Source organism: Meriones unguiculatus (assembly GCF_030254825.1).
Source record: "Meriones unguiculatus strain TT.TT164.6M chromosome 13 unlocalized genomic scaffold, Bangor_MerUng_6.1 Chr13_unordered_Scaffold_39, whole genome shotgun sequence".
Taxonomy (NCBI): Eukaryota; Metazoa; Chordata; class Mammalia; order Rodentia; family Muridae; genus Meriones; species Meriones unguiculatus.
The window spans coordinates 2,251,227-2,272,233 of NW_026843648.1; the positions used below are offsets into that span (position 1 = coordinate 2,251,227).

Sequence of the window (21,007 nt, forward strand, 5' to 3'; positions counted from 1 at the left end):
CTTCGGCAGAGTGCAGGGAATCATATGAAAGAAGGGGAGTTAGTATGATATGGAAAGGATAGAAGCTCTACAAGTACCAAATATATCCGGACACAGGGTCTTCTCTGAGACTGACACTCAACCAAGGACCATCTAGGGATATAACCTAGAACTTCCGCTCAGATGTGGTCCATGTAGCTCAGTAACCAAGTAGTTTTCCAAAGTAAGGGGAACAAGGACTATTTCTAACAGGATCTCAAGGGCAGGCTCTTTGACCTCCCCACCTCCCCAAGGGAGGAGCAGTCCTGTTAGGCCACAGAGGAGGGCTTTGCAGCCAGCCCTGAAGATACCTGATAAAACAGGGTCAAATGAAGGGGGAGGAGGTACTCCCCTATCAGTGGACTTGGAAAGGGACAGGGAGGAGACCAGGGAGGGAGTGTGTGGTTGGGGAGGGAATGAGGGAGCAGGATACAGCTGGGACACAGAGTTAACAAAATGTAACTAAGAAGAAAAATAAAATTAAAAAAAAACCTCAAACCCAAGTAATTCAAAGGCCTCAATATAACAGCAGATACACTAAATATGTTAGAAGAGAAAGTGGAGAAGAGTCTTGAATTCATTGGCACAGGAGAGAACTTCCTGACAAAATATCAATTGCTCAGGCTCTAAGATCAATAATTATTAAGTTATTAAATTATTAAATGGGACCTCATGAAACTGAAGGAGGTCAGCTAAAAAAGACCAAGGACAAGGAATAAGTCAAAATATTGCTATTTGGGGATTCATAAAAAGTTCATGATATTGGTACTATCATGAAGCAGAATATGCCAGGCTACCCATATCATGGGGGGAAAGCAGTTTGATGAATTAAATGTATAATTAGTAAATAATAGCACAGGCTGAAATGTTGATTGTCTTCCTCCCCAGAGATCAGCAGGAGTACATCAGTCCTAATCCTAACCCTAACCCTAACCCTGGTCCAAGTCAAGAGTACCCAAACCCTGAGTGCCTGCCCAAGTCAGTGACTTTCCTATCTTTTGAGGATCCCCTGGGCTTGGCTCATTTATTTATTTATATATTATTTCTATATTAAAATTATAAATAAATCATTTTTCTTTCACTTTCCTCCCTTCAAAGCCTCCTGAAAACACTTTTTAGTATTTTAAAAATTCATGCCCAATTATTCATAAACCGTTTTTACATAAGTAACATTTTGAAATTTTATTTGTATTATACTGTATATATTGTATTATAGTAACAGTAATGTATAATATTACCATGAGATTATATCAAGCATATTTATGATAAACTCTATTAAAGAACAGCAGAAAAATTATAGAAGTAAAGTATTATTCTTTTTAGTTGTTACGAGATGGTTGCTGTCTCAGAAATATCTTCCTTCTTGCTGGCAGGGTGAAAATTGAGTTCATGTTCCCAGGCCCCAGAACCAACTCCTACCCTTCTTCTTCAGATGTTTCATGTTTGTCTGTTGACAGGTAAAGAATGTAAAGAGGGAATCTGCTGATCATCTAAACTGATACACACAGGTTGTAAATGTGTTCCCTGTCAGGACTTAAATTGATTATGAGCAGCTTTTCCAATCTTTTGTTCCTTTAAGGCCAGGAGGGGATGTGACTGCAAAAGTTGAGTCAAGAACTCAGAAACCATGTGTCCTGGATAGGGCTCAGTCACCAATGTTTACTTACTTGATCAAAGCTCTCTGTCAAGGTATGATTGGAAAATGCCACAGCCTTCCCTGCTCCCCATTGATTTGTGTTTCCATCCTATAAAAATGCTGTACAATTTCACTTTCGTGTCACAGTTCAGCTCCAAAGTTTGTTCTGAGTCCCTAATTGTTCAGTAGTGGCCTAAATGAAGTAAGATTTTTTTTATCTGCTTAAATATTTACTATGAGGACTGTTCAGAGAATCAGTCAGTTCCCAAATCTGTGCCTTTGTCCAGGACTGTTCAGGTTTTGGTGCATAATTCAAATAAAGATCATGCTTTCCTGGACTTTTGTGACTTTTTGGATTATTTTGGTATTTTAAAACATAACATTGGATTTATTAAAAAATGTAATTGTGGAGTGGCTGGTACACGAGTGTGCTATTAGCAGAACACAGATTGTGAGATTAATGCTTGAGTATCTTAATAGTATGAATGGGTGACATAGGAAATGATCATGTGTACTTGACTGTAATATCTTTACTCTTTAAAAAAACTTTATAATTATTGGTGAAAAGAGAAGACAACAGATAAGGGAGTCAAGATAGATACAAGATTATTGTGTTTTGAATGGCAGACACAAAAGACTGACATCACCAGATGCCAATCTTGAAATATTTTAAGTGCAGTTTTGTGGAATATATTTATTTTTTAAAAATCACCCGTCTAAACTACCTTCACAACAGCAATTCAAAACAAACAAGCTAGTTTTACATGACTTACAATTATGTTTCAGACTATGAGACTCTCCAAAGTTACTGTGGACCATGATGAAATCATGCAGGTTGGGGAAGAAAGAAAGAACCAAACATGTTTTTCACCCACATTGAGGATGCAGGTGCAGAGCCCCAGGGCTATGGGATCCCCAGAACACAGGTAGGAGAGGAAACTACAATAATGAAAAGCCATGGAATTTAGAGTGACTCTGGTTAGAGTTAGAGAAATAGTTCAGCAGCACGACCCATACTCTATTGACTGGACTTTGCTTCAGTTTGTGAGCGGGTTTGTCATGAGAACCATTGGTTGTGCACAGACTAAGAACCTGAAGTAACAGTAGGAAGCAGCTGTAGCATACAAAGGCTTCTAAGACAAGGTTGAGGTCTGCGCCTGCTGCATGACATAAGCCAACAATCTTCTTGAATCACAGAAGCAAGGCATTGTCTCTGTGTTGTGAAGACACTGACATGTCCTTTCCTTTGCTTTGTCTCTTCGTACTCTTGCAATCTTCATTTACATCAATGGAGGTGATGCACCACAGCTGTTTTGAGTGCTGGCAGCAGCCCAACACCTACATGAAGGCAGACATAATCCTAGGTGCATTTATCCCCATATACAGAACACTAGAAGCACCCTTCACGAATATTTTTGACAGTGACCCAAGGACACTATGGGAACTCTTTCTGTGAGTACTTGTGTGAATGTGGTATGCGTGTTCTGGCTAAAAGATAGTACCTCTTCTTCTGTGCACATGTAATTTCTTTGAGAATATTGAAGTATATACAGAGAAATGTAACAGTTTCAACCTGTCCTCCCTCATTACACATCTACAAACATTTCCACTTCTCTTCCTTATATGTCCAATGAGGAAGAAATCAGAGAGAGAAACCACCAACTTTTGTGTCTAGTGCATTGTGGAATTCCATGCTCAGGTTCATATATTTTTGACACATTGCCTCTAATCTGTCCAGAAAATATTCCACTTTGCTCACTTTTATTTGGGCATCTAAAAGTCTTTTGTTTGAATGTTTCCCCAGATTTGGAGATTTTCAACTAAAATGAACTTGAGTATCTCCATGTCCTTAGCACAAATCTGAGTCTCTCATGTTCTACATGATTCAGTCTCTTTAAAGTGTCTCAGAGTTTGGACACTGTGGTCACAGTTATGGCTTATTTATTTCTCACTGATACTTTAATGAAGTGCTATGAAAGTCATGTCCTTCATGCCTGATATTCTGATGTCTACTTAGTTCTGTTGGAAAGACAGTGACTTGTGGTGTGATTGGAGTCATAGTGGTTTTCATTTCCAATGTTAGCATTTGTCCTTCTCCTCCTCTAGAATCTGAATTTTGTCTTAGGATTTATCTTTTTTGGTACTGAGTATTTTATTTGTATTCCTTTTTTTTTTTTTGATCCCTCATCCAAGGTCTCCTGTGTACTGTTTATTCTTGTCTCAATGCCAAGTCAAGTTCCATGTTTGATCCCATCTTCCTTTGGGTTATTCACCTCTTTACTTTCTGAACTATTCACTGACCACTTTATCGCTTTGAGTATATTTGTGTTCATTTGTTGATTGTGTATGATATTGTAGAGGAGTCATTCAGCTTTTCCATATTTTCTGTTTTTCCATTCATGCAATATTTGGCATATTTGTTCACTTGAGTAACAATTCTGGCTTAAGATGATACTTTACTTGCAAGTATCTTCTGAAAGGCTCATTCTATGCACCTCCTTGTGAGCAGGAAAGAAGCCTATAAGCCTGTGGTCCTTGTAGCTGTATTGTTATGAAGTATATGAAGAGAAAAATCCCAGGATGCCTGATTTATTTTGCAAGTTAAGTACTCTTAGGAATGCTTTCACAAGAGGGAGAAACTATAGTTCATTAGCCCTCTACAGCAGGAGGTAAAAGTGTACCAAGACCAGAGAAAGAAAAGAACCCCTTCTCAGAGATAGGCAGGAGACAGAAAGAATGAATTATTGTCAGAAGTCTTAATCTAGAATCTGTTTGACTTGTGTTAGGGGGATAAAGTCTCAATTCCTTGGAGCTTATAACATATTTTTAAAACTTTACTAAAGAAGATGAACACTTCAAATATTTTAATATGAACATGATACAGAATACACACTGTAATCCTCATTGTAAGAAAAGCAAATGTCTGTAAACAGCTGGGTTAGATTCATGCTTTACAGCTATACCTAAATCTTGGAGATCAAAAATGGATGGGTATGGGCTAAAGTCATGAAAAATGAACAGACATAGCTCTGTCTATATATATATAATGACAGATAAGATTTCTGCACAATAAGAAGCACTGTGTCTTTAGAACAATGATAGGACATTAAAAAACTAGATTCTATAACTATGAGTACAGAAGCCACATCATTCATCAGGTGGTTTCCATAGGATATCAGAACTCCACTGATTAATATTTTAAAACTCTGACATTTTGAAATCATTAAGTCTCATTTTCTCATACCTTAAACCACTGTCTCAGATATTTACAACTTGCATTTAGATATCATAATTCACTGTCTTAAACAATTTATATCAAGTTTAAAGCCTCTGTTTCCCTCTCCAGCCATTTACAAGGAGACTCTGTTACTTAAGCAGTGCTTAAAAAGCAAGTTGTTTTAATTAAAAATTCTAACAATTAAATTGATAGATATTAATAACATGATAGCTTTAGTTTGAATTTCATATATATTTATTTTTGTGTGATTATGTTGTTGAGTGTGATGCCTGTCAGCAAGGCAAACCTGTCTGGCATAATGCCTCCTTCAGCAGGTGACCTACTAGCTATAGAAAGAACAAGGCTTGATTGTCACATATAATATGGACTGACCACACATTTGCAGGCTCAGTTTGAAGATCTGCCTAGGGTTTCCTGGTTGCTGTTCAACTTCTGTAATGACAATTTGTTGTCAACACCACCAGAAATCTGAGAGGTTTAAATTAAGTAGTATAAACCAAATTGCCTCTGTATCAGTCAAAAAGACTGATACCTGTGCACCCAGTCTAGGTTCCTCCATGGTGTTCAAATACTTTGTGGTGAGCAGACGTTCTTTGAATGTCACCCACACAACATTAAGACTTGAGCTACAGCATAGGGAATCAACAGCTTTCAAGCACCTGATCCATAAGGTCTGAGAGATGTTTTATGGAAGAGGAACTTGGCAAAACTAACCTATCTTGGGCAGGCACATTAGGGTATTCAACTCAACAGTGTCCAGTCAGGGATATAATGATGGGTGAAGTATATGTCAATTCTTGCTTTAATTGTCACCATTACTACAGTTCAAATATGATCAAGACAAAGGCCATTTCTGCCCATAGTATTTGTGAATTGCCTTAGCTTCTGGCTGGAAGTGTATATTTTTTGTTTACCAGAGGGAAACTTTCTCTTTAGGTTTCTTAAATCCAAATTTAGAAGAGCTCTCTGAAGGGTTTGGCGAACGACATCTAATTTATTAACCATATTTTATATTAAATAAACTTCACTGAGATTTAGTTACTTGTGTAAGGTTTGTCCTTGATTAGACACACAGACACTTTTCTCTCTGTGTAGGCATTATGTTTGTACTGTGCATGATGACAGGTCTACCCCTGAACATGTTAAAGTATTTGGACATTTGTAAGGTATCTGACCATTATCCGGAATATTAATTATCTTTTACAGTTTTCAACAAGTTCACAGCTTTTAAGATTAGACTTTTGCACTTTTACCCATGGTAAGTTTGAGCCTTAACATTTTGATTTGAAGATTTAGGTGAAGATCTTTTACAACAAAAAAGAACCTTAAAACATAAATAGAGTTCACAGAAAGACTAGGAATGTCATTTTCTAGATCCATTTGTAGTGTATCTTACAGAATATTAGTTTCTTATATGACTCAGTTTATCCAAATTGTTAAACATTAACATATTAAGCAAAGACAGAGAGGTTATATTTACATCTTCATGTAAAATTCTGGTATCCTGGATAGACCTTAGGAATTTATAGACCTTTGTTGCAGAAAATTAAAAAAAAAATGATTGTTGGGCTCTATACTATTTATTATTATTTGCCAGAACACTACCACTGTGGTATTATTTAGCCCCTTATCACAAATAAGACACCTATACTGGTTAGATTTTATAATTGTCTTATTTATTTTGGGCCAGATAGATATTTCACATATGCTGGCTCAATAACCTCACCATTCATCTCCCAGCCCTCATCCAATGCCTTCCAATTTAATCCTCCTCATCTGGTCCACCTTCCATCTATAATCCCATGGTACATACTAGCATTCTACATATGAGCCTTTTCATGTCATTATTAGAGTCATTTCTCAGCCCACATGGTATTTTCTCCACAATAACCCATCATGGAATCCTTCTTCCTCCTCACTTCCAGACCATCTCTCTCATGATTCTCCTTTCCCAGAAGCCCCAGAATCTTTGTCAGACCTAACCCATTCTGCCATGCCCAGAATAGGACATTTAATCGAACAATCAGGTATGACTTGGGCAGGTTTTCAAAACTAAGATAGGTGTAACAGATCTTGAGTGCCAGTAACACACATCAGAACAACCTCCAATAGACCTGATTTATAAAACATAACTTAGTTATTTAACATTCGTTGTTCCTTACCTAGGCTTTCCAACAAGCCTCATTTTGAACACAGTTAGTAGAGATATATGTGTGTTTTTAGACACTTATAAACTTAGACATACATTTCTAAGTCAGTCTCTGTTAACTTGAATAGATATTTATGACATTAGGAATTTATTAACTGTTGTCAAACATTTGATGTTAGTAAGTTCTATTTTCTAGAAACAGAAATTGTATTCCCATAACATATACACTATGTTCTGACACGTTTATTTTTCTAAATATGAACTGAATGCACATAATACACAAGTATGCTGTAGTTTTTTTAGCTATTAATCTTTTTTCTTACAATTTTTAACCTGACATTTTGTTGATGATTTTACAGAGTTTTAAACTGCACCCAAGAATTTACAAATCCTGAATTATAGAATGTATACAAAATATTCTTAGAAATCTTGAAATAAATTTTATATATAAGCTACAAGTTTTTCTCCATTAATTTATATATTTATTAATTTTACATTCTGATAGAAGCCCTCCCATTATCCTCAAGTACCTCCTCTCACACACTCTTTCCCCCATTTTCCCTTCTCCTCTTCACAGCAGGGGAAGGTTCCACATGGGTATCAACCAGCCCTGGCACGTTAAGTCTCTACAAGACCAGGATCATCTTCTCCCACTGAGGGCAGACAAAGCATCTCAGCTAAGGGACTAGGATCCAAAGTCACATCTCAGGTAGCCAAAGGTTAAAATCATCAATGAAGTTTTTATAGCCAGTCTTTGCAAACATAGCTCTTTCCAGGAGTTATCATTCATACATGTACACATTCGCACAGTTGAATATTTGGTATTGAGTAATTCCTGGGAAAGACTAATCCTCCCTCTGTCAATGGTTGCTAATTTCATGGTTTAGAACAATAGATTCTCTTTACAGCATCTAGCCATAGACCTCAATTTAATATATTGCAACCACATGGAATTTCTACTTGGTGATGGCTGGAATGAAGGCAGAATCTTTCCTTCAGTAGAAACCAGTGGACTTCATGCTAATGATTTCTGTTACTCTGCCTCTATTAGTGCCAGGCAGCCTCTCACCTACCTGGAGTTTGGAAAGAAGGATCTGAAGACCCATCCCCAAACATGGAAGTCTATGAGTGAGACAGTTCAGCCCAACTACCTGCACCAAAATTACATTTCCTCCTATAATGAGTAATTTTTTACTGCCTGATAGGACTTGTGTTTTCCTCCTTTTTTTATGCTAGTTTAACTTCTTTTCCTTCACTGCCTTACCTTACCCAGGAAACTCAAATTAACTATTTAGTCTGAAAACTTATAGAAGCACTTTTCTATAAGTTATTACTTTTTACATTTTTATAAAAAATTTTTGTATTTTTATTTTGTGTTTATGAGTGTTTTGCCTACTTGTTTTTTTGTGTACCACAGGTATGCTTGGTGTGTGCAGAGGGGAGAGGAGGACTCCTAGAACTGGTGTTAAATGGTATGGTAATCCAAAAAGTGGCTACTATGACTGAATCAGAGTCCTCCACAAGTGTATCAAGTACTCATAACATCTCAGTCATTTCTGAAGTCATTCCCCAAACACTATTTTACACAGGTGTATTTATTTTTATTTCATGTACTTGAGTGCTTGCCTTCTTGTGTGAATACAACATGTGTGCCTGGTGGTCTTAAATTCCAAAAGGGATCTCATGTCCTAGAGCTACAGATGGTTCCAGGACATCCTGTGGGCACTGTGACTGATGCTCTTCTTTGTACAAAAGGGGTCAGTGTGCCTAGATGCCTGGACGTCTATCCATCCTTCAGTGCAACACTTTAACACTAAGAGTGCATACAAAGTTGTTACAATTTTTGTAAGTGAGTACGAAAATGAATAATTGCAAAACAAAAGAATATGAAGCTCTTATTCACATTCCTAGTGAACACCTTAGTGACTCTTCCGTATCCCAATGCTTCCATAAAGGAAAACATCATAAGCACCTATATAGTCAGCAGTCACAGGACATAAAAATTGACACTTTATCCACAAAATCTACAGCAAGGAAACCATTATTAGTTATAGTTCAATTTCTGAGAGTTTAGGAGCCATTCCATGGTGTTCCTGATTCATCAGGGGCTTATTCACAAAAGCTGTACATGTCACAGTAAAAGTCAAGGTTTAACACTTCTAGGTTCCTGAATTTGATAAAGAGTTTCTGAAAAAAAATGGACTGACTACACTCATCATTCTGTTCTTCTGTTTAGACCAAAATGGAGAAACTATCTGTATTTGCTGACCTTATACTTTGCCATTGGTCAGATCAATAAGGACACACAACTGCTTCCCAATGTGACCTTGGGTTTTCATGTCTACAATGCCTTTAATTCTAACAAAAGAACCTTAGAGGGCCTTTTGATGTTGATGTCTGGAATAAGAGAGTATGTTCCTAACTACAAATGCAAAACACAACACAAAGCTCTAGAAATCATTTCAGGAACCAAGTCAGAATTTTCTGCTGCAATTGGAACACTTTCAGAGCTCTACAAAGTCCCACAAGTAAGTTAGGGAAGTATTTTTTTGTGCACAATCACAGGTCAAACCTGACAAAACAACACAAACAAAAGAAAACAGAGAAGTGTTTTATGTTTAGGATAGGCAGATTTAAAAGAGAAGTGAATATATTACTTTCATATGGCAATGGTTAACAGTAGAAAGAGTGTGGTAAAAATCATGCTCAGTACATTCTGAAAATTTCTAAGCAGATCACTTAGTGGAAACCATGACTCTATTGTCAAACACTGGAAGATGTACTGTGGATACTCAGGCTGCATTTTGTCATAAGTCAAATTGTACAACAAAGATACCTAAGTACCAAAGAAAGCATATAACCATCTCAGAATTCCTGCAGTTGTCAATACTGATGTATGAAAAAAAGAAAGTCTGGGACATGTAACTAAATTTAGAACAATCTTCAAGGTCATCACTGATGAAAATCTGATGTTAAATCAAGGAATTAACGATCTCATGCAGGAAAGTAGATCTCAGAATAGCACCCACAGAGACCAAACACTTAAATAGATTGCCACAATTGACCCTTTCCAGGATACACTGAATAAAGGCATCCATCAGCAGGCATTACTACATGCAAAGAAAATACTCTGTGAGCACAAGGGTCAGGAATAATCAAGATTATAAAACCCATAGTGTAACTCTGATTGTTATCACTCAGTTAAATAATTTGTAAATGTATTTTATCCGAATGTTAAAAAAAATGAAACACACAATAGTTTACATCTGTTTCAGAGTTTTGTCTCAGTCAAATCTATCATTAGACAGGGATGATGCAATAACCCCTGGCAATGTGATTTCAGATCTTCACAACCTGCACCATTTTAACTTAGGTAAATGAATCTCTAAAAACTTTGTTAGTCTCTTTCTGTATTTGCTTTCCTAAAGCTGATGGTTCTGAGAAATATGGTGTTATGTGACCAGAAAGTACATGGTAATGTTTTCTGCAGTCTTTCACTACATCAGATACTCTGTTTCATTGTATTGCAACAAGGGAGATCTATCAGGTCTTTCAAAGACAGTGAACAGAATATTGTTTACTTCAGATATCTGAGTAATGTTGGAGATCATAGTATTAGGAAAAAAAGACATATTCCATCATGTGATCAGATAGACAAGCTAATCTCAGAGAAGACATCCTCTTCACCAATAAGCAGTTCTTTGATTCTCATATGCAAAGTACGAACTCACTTCCTCCCTCCAGGTGATGATGATTCCAAATACATAAAACTTATAATCACCTTTTTTTTCCCTTTGCTTCTTCAGGTCACATATGGTCCCTTTGATTCCATGCTAAGTGACAAAGATACATTCCCAACCCTTTATCAGATGTCTCCTAAAGACAGAGCTCTAACCCAAGGGTTGATCTCTTTATTGCTCCACTTTGGCTGGAAGTGTCTGGGGGTCATTTTGTCTGATGATGGGAGAGGAAGGGAGTTTCTCTCAGACCTGACAGTAAAGATTGGATCAGAAGATATCTGTGTGGCTTTTACAGAAAAACTGTCTGATAACTCAAAATATAGAATAATATATGATTATGGATTGCTGAACTTGTACCAACATATACAAGTAAATGTGATTTTATTCTATGGTAATATGGATGACTTGGTGATCTCTCTCCCATACATTAAAAAATTTTTAAGAAGAAAGGTGTGGATCATGGCAAAGCAACACCTGACATATTTAGAATCTACATTCAATGACAGGAATTTTTGGATATATGCTTTCAGAGGAAGCTTCTCGTTTTCAAAGAGGAGAAGTATCCCTGGCTTCAAGCACTTTCTTGAGGCACTTACACCCTCCCAGTACCCAGGAGATTCTTACTTCTCTAAATTCTGGGTTGACAATTTTGATTGTTCACCTCTTGGTTTTCTATGTAAAAAATTTAAACCCTGTCCAGCAAATATTTCCCTAAAGACTGGGGATGAAATAAATGATGTGATGACTACTTCTGAGCCCAGCTATTCTATATGGAATGCAGTATATGCAGTGGCCCATGCCCTCCATAAAATGCTGTTGACCAAAACTGAAATGGGACCTATGGATGACAGAAACAAGGGTGAGATTCTACCATGGCAGGTAAGCCTCATTCATAAGCAAGGGAATCACCAGGATCACATATTATTGGTAAGCAATTTATTGTGGTTAACCAAGAAAGCATTTTCTTCTTATAATTAAAAGAATATTTTAAAATGCAAAAGGGTTTGTCATAGTATATCTATATATGTCTACAATTATCTGACATGATTTTGGAACTGAAAGCACAGATTTGAAGACATTAAATTAGAATGTGTTTAAACAAATGTTTCCTAACCTAACATGAAATTCTGAATATAAATATGTGATTAATGTCAAAATATAGCAAGTTCAATAATCAAAATTTATATTTTCTTGGAATATACCCATTGAAATAAGCTTTAGATATAATGACCATATCCAAAGCTGCTATTTCACATAAAATTCAATCTATATTTAATGACAGAAGACCATAAAATTAATAGCCTGTGCAAGTGACATAAGTAACTGAAAAGTAATGGCTTTTATAATTTCTTCATTCTTAATTACTTAAAATGAAGGAAAAACCAAGACTGTGTTTCTATTATTAAATGTTAGAACACAGTGCTCATAAGCTTAGGCACTATCTCTGTGTATTAGTGGTAGATGGATGTGTTTGGGTTTTAAACCGACAAGATATAAACATGGGATTCATTTATATACATGAGCCTTGATGGTCACATTCAAATAGGGTGCCATGAAGAAGTTTGTTTGACAAGTCAATTGGACTTTAAATCCATTCAAAAATAAATAAAATGAATTCTGAACATAGAGTGCACTGTGTAATTTAGAGTATCATGTAAAACAATAATATTTGGCATAAACACTGACACAGTTTGTGAATATAGCTTTCTAGAGATGTGATATTATCTAAGTTAGTATGTCCTGTGTACAAATAACTTAGCACCTAAGCAACCTTTATAACACACATTGTTAATTAGGTAACACAATATCATGTCTCAGTAGCTGAACGGTTTACCCATTGTATTAAGTTAGATATGTAATTGAATCATACTGGAGGATGACTCAGTGTTACATGTACTTGCTGCACATGCAGAGGACCCAAGTGTCGTTGTTAGCACATACATGGCTACTCACAACTTACTAAGGTACAACTGCTCAACTTACTAAGGGACCCACATGAAGATCCAACATCCCATCATTTACATATATGTATTGCACCTAGTTTCATTCCAAGTATAAAGCCCCGGTGGATGTAGGTCACTTTACTCTGTATTCTTGCAGCATTCTAGTCCACTTGGGTTCCTTCTATCCTTCCCAACCACTCTTACATGAGACTCTTCAAGCTCTGTGAGATGCTGGACTGTGAGTCTCAGCATGTGATTCGATTAACTGCTAAGGGTGAGGAGGCTCTTAGAGAAATGTTAAGTTAGGCTCCTGTCCCTAAACATAGCACATATCATTAATGTTGTCAAGGATTGGCTATCTCCCATGGGGTGGGTGTCACATTGGGGCAGGTATTAATTTTTCATACCATCAAACCTACTGTATCTTTGTCTTTGTCCATCGTGGAGTTAAGATAAATTTTGTTTGGGAGGTTTTCAGGTAAATTGGTATTTCCTTCCCACCACTATAGGTCCTTCCTGGCTAGAAGGGGGCTTTCTACACTCTCAACTCCCACACTGATGGCAGGCTCAGCTAGAGACATCCCCATATCCTCCCTGTAGCCTGTAGCCTGACCCATCTCAACAGTTTGTCTCAATGATTTCCCCAACCTTCTTTCACCCTTTGTCTCCAGGCCCTTAAACCTTGCCTCCCAATTCTCCTCATATCTGCTTTCCCTCATCTCACTCCACACAACCTCTCCTGTCCAATTCCCTCTATATTTCCTCTTTCACTGTCCATTTAATTTCCCCATCTGAGTGAGATTTAAGAAGGTCCTACCTTGAGCCCTTCTTGTTACTTAGTTTCTTTAGGTCCATGATTAGTAGTGTGGTTATTATACGGCTAATATCCACTTATAAGGGAATACATAGCATATGTGTCTTTCTGGCCATGGGTTACCTCACTCAGGATGATCATTCCTATTTCCACCCAATTGCCTACAAATTTCATGATTTGTTTGATTTTAATAGCTGAGTAGTGTAAATGTACCATATTTTCTTTACCCATTCTTTGGTAGAGGAACACCTATTTGTTCTCAGATTCTTTCTATTACAAATAAAGCTTAATGTATACAGTTGAGCAAATGTCCATTTATGGTGAAGTATCTTTGTTATATGTCCAGGAAGATTATAGATGGTTCTTGAGGTAGAACTGTTCCCAATTTTCTGAGAAAGCACCAGATTGATTTGCAAAATAGTGGTCCAAATTTGTACTCCCATGAAAAATAGAGGAGGGTTATTTTTCTCCACGTCCTTGTCAGCATGTGTTGTCACAGCACCACACTCCCTCCTTCATCTCCTCTTATGTCCCTCCTCAAGCCCACTGATGGGGGGTCATTTTTCCCTTCCCTTTGTCCCTAGCATATCAGGTCTCATCGAGACTGACTGCATTGTCTTCCTCTGTGGCCTGAAGTTCTTTTATTGCACAGAAATGCTGGGTTATTATTATTATTTTTTTATTTTCAATATAATATTGTGAATTGTTCTTTCAAGGTCTGTGATGAATTGTGTTGTTTTTTGGATAGGAATTATATTAAATATATAGATTGCTTTTGCTAATATGGTCATTTTTGCTATGTTAATTTTACCGAGCCATGAGCATGGGAGCTCTTTCCATCTTTTGATATCTTTTCAGTTTCTTTTTTCAGAGACTTGAAGTTCCTGTAACAGAAGTCTTTCTCTTGCTTGGGGAGAGTTCCACCAAGATATTATTTCTGGCTGTTCTGAAGGATGCTATTTCCCCAATTTTCTTATCAGCCAATTTCTCATTTGTATTCAGGCCACTACTGATCTTTTGAGTTAATTTTAAAGCAACCACTTTTCTGAAGTGGTTTATCAGCTGTATAAGTTTTCTGGTAGAACTTTTGGGGTCACTTATATATAATAGTACATCATCTGTAAATAGGGATGTTTTTACTTCTTCCTTTCCAATTTGGACCCCCTGATCTCTTTTAGTTATATTATTGTTCTAGCTATAACTTCAAGTACTACATTGAAGATACATAGAGAGAGTGGGCAGCCTTGTCTTGTCCCTGATTTTAGTATAATTGCTTTGAATTTTTCCCCATTTAATTTGATTTTGGCTATCTGCTTGCTGTATATTACCTTTATTATGTCTATGTATGGGCCTTGTAACCCTGATCTTTACAGAACTTTTTTCATGAAGTGGTGCTTGATTTTATCAAAGGCATTTTTTTTTGCATCTAATGAGATAAACATGTTTATTTTTTTCTTCCAGTGAATTACAGAAATGGATTTAAATGTGTTGAATCATCCCCACATTCCTGCGATGATGTTTACTTGATCATGGTGGATGATGTATTTGATGTGATCCTGGTTTGGTTTTCTAGTATTTTATTGAGTACTTTTCCATATAAGTCTGTAAGGGAAATGGCTCTGAAATTTTCTTTTTTGTTGGGTCTTTGTGTGGTTTAAGGTATTAGAGTAACTGTAGCCTCATAGAATGAATTTGGCAATATTCCTTCTGTTATATTTTGTGGAATAGTTTCAGGAGTGTTGGAATGAGGTCCTCTTTGGAAGTCTGGTAGAATTCCATGCTACAACCATCTGGCTCTGGGATTTTTTGGTTGGGAGACCTCTGATGACAGCTTCTATTTTCTTAGAGGTTATAGGACTGTTTAAACTGCTTACCTTATCTTAATTTAATGTTGGCAAGTGACATATATCAGGAAAATCTTCCATTTCCTTTTGATTTTCCAAACTTGTAGAATACAGTCTTTTGAAATAAGACCTAATGATTCTTTGGAGTTACACTCCCTTTTCATAACTGATTTTGTTTATTGGGATACTATCTCTCTCCCTTTTTGTTAGCTTCTCTAGAGCTTTGTCTATCTTGTTGATGTTCAAAAAACAGCTCTTGGTTTCACTGATTCTTTGTATTGTTCCCATTTTTTTTTCTTTGACACTAACTTCAGCTATGAGTTTGATTATTTCCTCCTGTCTACTCCTCTTAGATGTTTACTTCAGTCTGTTCTAGAGCTTTTACATGTACTTTTAAATTGCTGCTATGAGAATTCCGTAATTCTTTTTAGAAAGGCACTTAATGCTATGAACCTTCCTTCTCCTTAGCACTGCTTTCATTGTGTCCCAGAAGTTTAGGTATGTTGTCTCTTCATTTTCACTGAATTCTAGAAGATCTATATTTTCTTTCTTTATTTATTCCCTGACCCAATGATTACTGAGTCATTCAGTTTCCATTAGTTTTATAGGTTTTCTATTGTTTCCATTGTTATTGAACTCTAGCTTTAATCCATGGTGGTCTGATAAGATACAAGGTGTTATTACAAATTTCTTATACTTGTTGAGGCTTGCTTTCTGACCAAGTTAATGGGCAATCTTGAAGAAGTTTCTGTGATGTGCTGAGAAGATGGTATATCCTTTTTTGTCTGGGTGAAAATTCTGTAGATATCTGTTGAATCCATTTGATTTGATCATTAGTTAGTTTGATTGTTTCTCTATCTAGTTTCTGTTTTCATGATTTGTCCTTTGGTTAGTGCGGTGTTTTGGAGTCTCCCACTATTACTGTGGACATATAAGTGTATTATTTAAGCTTTAGTAATGCTTCTTCTACAAATGTAGGTGCCCTTGTGTTTGAAGCAAAATATTCAGAATTGAAACATCATCTTGGTGGATTTTTGATATGATATGTATCATTTTACTATGATATGCATCCTTTCCCATATCTTTTGAGTAAATTCAGTTAAAAGTTTATTTTTATTAGATATCAGGATGGCTTCTTTCAATTTGCTTCTTGGGTCCATTTCCTTGAAAAAGCTATTTCCAGCCCTTCACTCTGAGGTAATGTCCTCTTTTTTTGTTAAGATGTGTTTCTTGTTTGCAGCAGTCCTACTTATGCATCTATTCTGTTAGTCTGTGGTTTTTTTTTTTTTTTTGAGGAATTGAATCCATTAATGTTGAGTGATATTAATAACTAATGTTTGCTAGTGCTGGTAATTTTGATTTTTATGGTTGTAGTGAGTTTCTGTGTTTCTCTCCTTTTGGTTTTGCAGCAATGGTGTTTTTTTATATCTTATTTGTTTTCTTGGGTGTGGTTAACTTTATTTGCTTGGAGTTTTCCTTCTAGTGTACATTAAAGCTGAGAAGCATAGACATTGGTGTTTTGGGGTCCACAGCACAGCCTCTTACTTGCTGTGGAGTCACTAGAGTCCTAGCACTCAGAAACCATGTGGACTGGGCACCACCATTTTGAATCCTCTTCAAATATCCATCTTTTAAATGGAAATATTTTTTTTCTGGTGCTGGAGAAAGACACAGGACCTTTTTCCAACTAAGGACACGTTACACACTATACTATCTTCTCTCTCATAAATGATATTTCTACTTGTGTTTAGTAACTCTAGCATTACTTCAAAGGGGAATAATTTTAATCTTGCTATACAACTGGGGAGACTCCTAAACAAACTAAGCACCTTTAAAAAGAAACCCATATCAGAGAGAGGGAAAATGAATTTCTCTTAAAGGTCAACCAGTAATCTGTGTGGGCCACTCATATAAAATTTTGTCTCTCTTCAGCTGCATCCATTTTTGAGGAAAATTAAAGTGACAAATGCTGCTGGAGATGAAATAAGCTTTGATGAGAACAAGAATGTCATGGAAACATATGATATACAAAACTTTATTGCATATAGTAAGCAAAATTCATTAATACTTAAAGTGGGAGAATTTGTCTTCAAGAGTCCACAAGACCAAGGCTTTTTCATCAATGAAGTTCTGATTCAATGGCCAAACAATTTTAATCAGGTTGGAAAAATTTTCAGCATTTAATATAAAGGGAATTATTTGTAAAGAATTATAAACTTGATTGTGTAATATATATTGTGAAATTTCTTTTTTTATTATTATTATTTTTTATCAGTTACATTTTATTAACTCTGTATCCCAGCCGTGTCCCAATCCCTCATTCCCTCCCAGTCCCTCCCTCCCTCCCTCATCTCCACCGTGCCCCTTTCCAAGTCCACTGATAGGGGGGACCTCCTCCCCATTCATCTGATCCTGTTTTATCAGGTATCTTCAGGACTGGCTGCAAAGCCCTCCTCTGTGGCCTAACAGGACTGCTCCTCCCTTCGGGGGTGGGGAGACCAAAGAGCCAGTCATTGAGTTCCTGTTGTGAAATTTCAAGCTCTTATCTCTGTTGTGACTGTGAGTTTGTTTGTGGGTATTCATGCATATGAACACATGTGCTGGTTAAGGCCACAGTTAACTGTGATTATCTTCCTAAGTTGCTGTCCACTTTCTTTTTAAATAGGATATCTTTCTGAAACCCTTACTTTCTGATTTTGCTCTGCTCAGTGGACAGTATTACCTATGTACTCTCTCTGTCTTCATGATCATAAAGCTTGGATTACAGGCATATTTTTTGCACCCAAACTTTCTTTTCATCCCTTCATCATGATTAAATTCAGACTTTCATGCTTATGTGGCAAGAGCATTACATACTTAGTAATCCCTTTATTTCTGTATGATGACTTTAAATCTGAAATAAACCAGTATTTCAAATATATATAATGTCTACATACACAAATAAGTACACCTACAGACGCACACATAATGTCATCTAATTCCTTAGCTAGAATTAGATGAATTGAACCTGAATGCTTGTGTTCATTGATGATGCAATGAATGAATGAATGAGTGTTCATGGTTATATATAGGCATGTTTGTGGGTGTTACCACATGTAAACACACACACATGATAACACACACATGGATACAAACTTATCTATATAGTCACATATGTTAATTATACAGGCAAGCTGAAGCTCAATGCATCCTTCCATTCACACAACTCCAACACAAGCATATCAATAGTTTTACAAGATTTTGAGGTAGCATAAACAAGAAATAATTATGGATTTTGATAAAAGACATTTCTGGAACCAATGTATATGAGCTGCCCAATACGTATGTTTGGAACTGAACTCATATTTCTATGCAAGAGCGATATGCACTCTTAACTGCTGAGCCAGTTATCTACAAGCATAATACTGTTAATATAGACATATTTATGAGACAGAAACTGAATCCAAATCAAGGCAGATGAGATGTCTAAGGAAAGATAGAAATATTTCCTGTCCTACACAATTTCTAAAATATAATGAACTAAAACTGTATTAGTTTAGTAGTTATTGTGATTAACTAAGAATGCAATTGGTAAAAATCCTATGTGATGATGTCTCTAACGTTTGAAAGGAAAGGTACAGTATAATTCCTACCACTGGGAGTCATGCGTAAACATCACAGAAATATAATATAATTCACCAATGGCCAAACAATCTTTCATGAGAAAATTGAGCTTCCTTTTTCAGCTGAATCAGAGTGTGTGGGTTTTAATATATGACTGGAAATGTAAAGGTAGAAACAGATGAGGCGAGAGTGTTGGGTTTTCTGTCTGACAATCCAACCCTTCCATAATTCATACAATAAATGAGTTCTGAGTTGCTGCCTCAGAGGAGAGAATATGTGGATGCCTTATACATTTCACATAGGTGAGGCAGAAGTGAGTCACAGTTTGATCCCCATAAATGGTTGTTGAACACTTAATAATAGGAAGTGAGCTAACTTCAAATCTCCATTCTACACTCACATATGATAACCTCGGAGTTCCCCTTAAATACATATAATTTAATTTGTATCACAGTCATAAACCCTCCCTCATTCCCTCTCAATCCCACTGTCCCTCCCTCATCTCCTCTTTGCCCCTTTCCAAGTCCACTGATAGGAGAAGTCCTCTTCCACTTCCATCTGACCTTAGCTTTTCAGGTATCTTCAGGACTGGCTGCAATGTCCTCGTCTGTCACCTACCAAGGCTGCTCCTCCCTCAGAGGGAAGGGGGAGGTCAAAAAGCCAGTCATTGAGTTCATGTCAGAGATAGTCACTGTTCCCTTTGCTAGGGTAACCCACTTGGATACTGAGCTTGTGATTAATATAAAAAAATAAAAAATTATAAAAAACTTAAACACACACAAAAAATACATACACTTTACATAGAGTATGTACATTTAAGTTGTTTAGCCTAAAGTATTTTAAATTAATGTTCAATATTATGACCAGTTTTTCTGTGTTGCCTTCAGACTCCTCAATCTGTATGTACACAGAGCTGTGGTCCAGGATTCTGGAAAGTTCTACAAGAAGAAAGACCCATTTGCTGTTTTTCTTGTGTATTTTGTCCGGAGTGGCACATTTCCAACCAGACAGGTAGAAAAATAACACCTATCCTCAACTGCTTGGGAATGTAGAAGGGGAAAGTTACAAACTGACTATGGTGTCATAATGCAATGCTGTTCTCCATGTCTCTTTCCCTCATCCCTGAATCCATTAGTAATCACTGCTGATGCCACAAAATGTGTGAAGATTTGAGTGGCAATTCTCTTGCTATTGTGTCATATGAAAACTACTAAAAAAAAAAAAAAAACCCTGCCTTTTGGTGCATGACATGGCTATCTCCATGGTATAGGTTCCCCATTAATTGCGAGATCTCCACTGGTCCAGAATTGATTTTTATTTCTGCAATAAACAAACCTAATGATTTTTGCCTGAAGATAACTCCAGGAAAAGTACATGTGTGATTGTTTCTTGAATGCATGAGAAATTGAACTGCATTTATAACACTTACATTTGTCATCTTCAGTATCAACAATAGTAGAAAAAGAAAGTTGATGTAAATAAAAATATGGTTGCCTGTTTAGGGTTATGGTCAAATGTGTGTTAACATAGACAAGTAACTTCATATGGCATGTGCATGTTTTATTTTTAATACAAACAAACACACACACAACTAAACATATAATAAACAAGAGGCCATGAATTTGAGAGAGAATAGATATAAAGTGGCTCAAGAAGATGTTCTTGGCAAAGAACAAGAAGAGGTATAGTGAGATAATTATGTTCTTTTTAAAATGAAAATTTTCATAAGAAAGTAAAAAGTCAAAATGAAAATACATTAATATAACGATGAGAATCTACTATTTTTTTATCATATTCAAAAAGGCCAACCGTTAGACAACTGGATAACAAACAAAACATTTTATGATTTATTGAAAACACTAAAATGTTGAAAGATTAAATATTCGTTATATTCTGAGATCTAGTGCTACCATAGGTTAAATTCCTTGCAGTGTGATATATGACTTCACATACTATGTTGAAGAGATATCAAGAGAGCAGGCAGTCGTGCCTCGTGCCTGATTTCAGTGGGATAGATTTAAG

The 21,007-nt window shown here is 36.4% G+C and overlaps 1 long non-coding RNA gene across 1 annotated transcript; it reads left to right on the forward strand.

Annotated features, from left to right (window-relative positions):
* The first annotated feature begins 16,184 nt into the window (after positions 1-16,184).
* LOC132651061 (uncharacterized) lies at positions 16,185-20,358 on the forward strand. Its single transcript, XR_009588976.1, has 2 exons — positions 16,185-17,542; positions 19,873-20,358. It is a non-coding gene; the product is annotated as an uncharacterized LOC132651061 (long non-coding RNA).
* Positions 20,359-21,007: the final 649 nt, after the last annotated feature.